The sequence below is a fragment of the Panthera leo genome, chromosome B2 (assembly GCF_018350215.1).
Source record: "Panthera leo isolate Ple1 chromosome B2, P.leo_Ple1_pat1.1, whole genome shotgun sequence".
Lineage (NCBI taxonomy): Eukaryota > Metazoa > Chordata > Mammalia > Carnivora > Felidae > Panthera > Panthera leo.
In genome coordinates this window covers 43,372,463-43,376,992 of record NC_056683.1, presented here as the reverse complement: position 1 = coordinate 43,376,992, position 4,530 = coordinate 43,372,463, and the positions used below count along the sequence as shown (strand labels likewise).

Here is a 4,530-nt window from a genome sequence, read left to right as displayed (position 1 = left end):
AGCTCTAGGTTTTGAATAAATTACATATATATTTATATAAATATTTAAAATATATGTATATATAAAAATATATATTAAATATATATATTTTACAGAACAAGAAATTTTATTATCTCAAATGCTGGTGCATAACCAATAACAAGCTTATTTAGAGGAGGAGACAGAGGGGAAACTTCAGATACCAAAGAGGATTTCTGGGCAGGTTTAAAACCTTTAAAGATTGAGGGCATAATTGTTCAGTCTTATTGTAGATGTAGGGCTTTCCTTTTACTTGACATTTTCCCTTTAACAGGTCTTATGTCATGAAGTTCAACCAAAGTCTTTCGCCTGTAATTGGCTTGGATAGACCACAAAGTGGAATCTTCAGAGTTCTCTCAGTGGGCTTTCAGTCCAAATGACTCAGACATCTCATGTCCTAAACTGGATGTATTAGTTACTTTTTCTCGTGTAATTATTATTCACTGGGATTTTGTACTGGCAGTCTGTCTTGATGTTAACTTTTTCTTGCAAAACCATCCCTTACAGTGAAATATGAAAGATATTTTCCCCAACGCAAGGAAAAGAATCTGGATCAATAGCAAAGTCAAAGTCACAGGTGTTTCAGGAACATTCTCGAAAACAGATTTCCACAGTCCTAAGATGCCTTTTCTTCTTCTTTAACAATTTTTTCTTTTCCATAACTGTGCAGTCACTGCCCTATTCTATTCTGCAAGGCAACAACAACGACAAAAATCTTTTTTTTGAAGATCAAGTTTTTCATGGCCATGGTACTCTCTGGAATGAACCCAAAAGACTGTAGAATGTGGGGTCTCTCCTCCACTTTTCCTCCTCTTTTAACGGCATTTAGTTACTCTCTATCAATAATCTCATCACACCCGAGTTCTTCGGTCAGAAGATTGACAACCATACGTGTAAACAGCTCTTCGATAAAAGCCAACTGAACAAACAGGGTCTTCTCATAATGCATTTGAAACCCGCCACCCAGGGCTGCTTCCCTGGCTCTGGATGTTCTCAGAAACATCCTGTTGGCTGCTTCAAGGGCCGCTGATACTCGGTGGCCGGCACCACTCAGCTGCTCCTCTTCCAGGGTAATCGTAGTCGTCTTCCCAGTCATCAAAATCCTCGCCCTCGTCCTGGCTCTCGAAGTCAGGGCCCGCGACCAGGCCCCGGCGGCTCCCCAGGGCCGGGCCGGTTAGCAAGGCCTCGCTCCCCCTGAGGCTCCACCATTGGCTGGGCCTCTTCCTCCATTGGGCCTTGGTCCTCCAGCTGTGGCTGGGCCTCCTCCTCCACTGGGCCTTGGGCCTCCAGCTGTGGCTGGGCCTCCTCTTCCACTGGGCCTTGGGCCTCCAGCTGTGGCTGGGCCTCCTCCTCCACTAGGCCTTGGGCCTCCAGCTGTGGCTGGGCCTCCTCCTCCACTGGGCCTTGGGCCTCCAGCTGTGGCTGGGCCTCCTCCTCCACTGGGTCTTGGGCCTCCAGCTGTGGCTGGGCCTCCTCCTCCACTGGGCCTTCAGCTGGGCCCCGCTGCGGGAGGCATTCAGGCATGGCTCCCGGCTCCCGCTGCCTACCTCCATCTGCGGGAGTTCACCCTCGCCAAGCGAGGACTGCGAGGTCCACTGCAGGTCATTGCTCTCTTCATACAGCCCGGGCAGCCGGGCTGTTCATTTCTGACATCGTACAAGCGGTTCGACCTCTCCAAAGGCGTTTTTGCCGAACACATAATACCAATCCACAGCTTGAACAAACAGCTTAATCATCAGCCTTGAATCTCCTCGGTTTTGGCTGTCCCAGAAACCCGTTCACAAAGGATAAAGATTTACCACCGTTAGGACGACCTAAAGAATGAGCCACTGACTCCGAAGAAATGTAGAGCCGGAGACAGCACGTGGCAATGAAGGGGTAATACAGCTGAAGTCGGGCAGCTGGGATTCTAATCCTAGAAGGGCTTCTGTGTGAACGTGGGTGCGTTATGCAATGGCTTTAGGTTTCAGTCTCCTTATCTGTAAAAGGGGAGGCGGGTGAACTTGAACCTTTAAGAAACTCCTGTGAGTTCCAAATATGTCTGAGCAAGCAAGCAGTATTAAAGTAAGCACGTATTCTCCCAAGGCAGCTACTTTGAAGGAAAAATATATTTATTCGGATATACAAGTTCTGGTGTTTGTTAAAAAAAAAAAAAAAAAAAAAAAAAAAAAAAAAAAAAAAAAGATTTTCACTGCTTCATAGTCACACCTCGTATATTCCAGCTTCTGTTAGAAGCCTTTTACGACTCTGTCATTCATAAATTTGTCCAAACTCTTTTTTAATCCATTTACATTTCCTGTCTGTACTGCCTCTCAGGGTAATGAGTTCCATAACTTTATTACGTGCTAGGAGAAGTATTATTTCCTTGTTTGCCCTAAACTTACCTCCAGCTTCCAAACTGCCTGTTCGCCCTAGGATTTCAGAATTTGAGGAACAAGCCCATCCGCCGTCTTTACGAACCGGAGTGAAAATCATTTTAGACTGCTTCATAAAGCAGCAGTCCACCCCCACACCATTCCCTTAATCATTATGGTTATGTAGACGATAAATGTGGGAGCTAATGGTATAAGGAAGTCCTGGCTCCAAATGACTGAGTCGGGAGAGCCTGGAGGTCTACAGCCTAGGCTTTGGAGTCAGACGAACCCAGACTCGAACCCTCTGCTGCTTTCCATGCCATCTCTCCAAGCCTCACTTCCTCACCCAGAGAAGAGAAAACAGAACCTAACCTCAGGAATTGTTTTAGGCATTGACTAATATAATTTTTGTAAAGTGCCTAAAAGAGGGCCAGGTTTATTGTAAATATCTCCCTAAATCTAGTGGGGGTGGGGGGGGTGGGTAGATGATATTTAATGAACACCATGACATTAGATAGACTTCATATGCAAGGTGTTCTAGAATCATTGCTCACATCATGAGCAGGACCCAGATCAGGGATTGGCGAGGACCAATCTAAGCTTCCGTGCATGAGATAATGGAAAGGTGTGCATGGGGAGTGACGTTCTGGATACTAGCGCACGGGTAGAGTTTAAGGGGAGATCTTTGGCAACAGATCAATAGGAAATGTGAACTCAGCTTGAACTAAAGTGGTACCGCATCATGAATAATAAATATTTACAAGGTGATACAGGAGATTTTGAACCAAAAGAAGGAAGGGAAAGCCAATGTGCTCTTTCCAGAGCAATGCCTTGAGTCTCAGGGGGTAGAAATTCGATTTTATGCTCATACTAACCAGCTGTGTGACCTTGAGCAAGTCAACACTACCTCTAAATCTAGCGTTTCTTGCATATGAAATAGAATTAGTCTAGTTTACTGACTTACAAGCCATACTCCTTCAACCTGTGGTAGAGAGGAAAGGAAAGAGGCAGGAATGATGCTACGATAGGAATCCTTATCTCTAATTCAGTCCAAGCACCTGTACTTGTAAGATCCTAAGATTGGTTCATAAAGGGAAATTGCTTAGAACCAAAATTACCCTTTAAAAAAAAACCCTTAAATCACCCAAATATATACTGCAAAAAGTCCAAAGGAACCAAAACCAGGTGGAGAAAAACAGAGTCACCTCTTCCCCTCTCACAATTACTCTGGGGTATGCCACTACTGAGCCAAGTGGCAGGCTGAGTCTGTCTGTCAGTCAGTCTGTCTGCTTGTCTGTCTCTCTCTCTCTCTCTCTCTGTCTCTCCCACACACACACATACACACACACTCACACACAAAAATGCATATGGGTGAATGAATGCATGAACTAATGCTACTGAGTGATCCATTTAAGGTTTAAAATTTGGTCTGTCAAAAGGCTTCCTCAGCTGTGAAGAAGAATAATTGATACCACTAGATGAGATGCTGAAGTGACTTCCCCTCAAACAGAATGAGATACCAGCGAGAAGGATGTAAGCCTTGGATTCAGGAATCTTATTAGAGGGATTTGGAAAGAATCCATATGCATAGGAAAAATTGGGAAAATTTCTTTGCACACCTAATCAGGCAACCAACAGGTATGGGAAGTGGATGGAAAATAAGCCAAAAATTATAAGCATTTCTGCATGAATGCTGGAAGCCTAACAACAACAAAAAAGAAACACTTGGCATCCGCTACATCCATAACCCAACTGGCATCCTCACAAGTAACTGGTTACGAGAAAGGAATGCAGAAACGCTACAGGCTATTCCCTGAAGGCATCATCCCAATGTGTGTGTACCCAGGGCCAAAAAGACCAATAAAATTCCAGGCACATAATCAGTATGATTTTTTTTTTTTTTAAATACAGATACTTTATTCAACTCCTGAATAAAAGCATGGCGAAACCCAACTAGGATAATTGGCATTGTTCTCATTCTCCGACCTTGGAAAGACATAATGACCTGGATAAGACAACGCAGAAAACAAAGAGAGAAAATAAAGCAAAAGAAATAAGAAGAGGGTAAGGGAGAGAGAACTGAAGGACAGACTGAAGTATTTCAAAGAGAGAGATTAAAATAACTGAAGGGATAGGAGATTCTTCAATGGGTAACTTA

General features: G+C 44.0%; 1 pseudogene; it reads right to left on the bottom strand.

The window, feature by feature from the left end:
• Positions 1-847: 847 nt before the first annotated feature.
• LOC122220680 lies at positions 848-3,343 on the bottom strand (annotated as a pseudogene).
• Between the last annotated feature and the right edge of the window lie 1,187 nt (positions 3,344-4,530).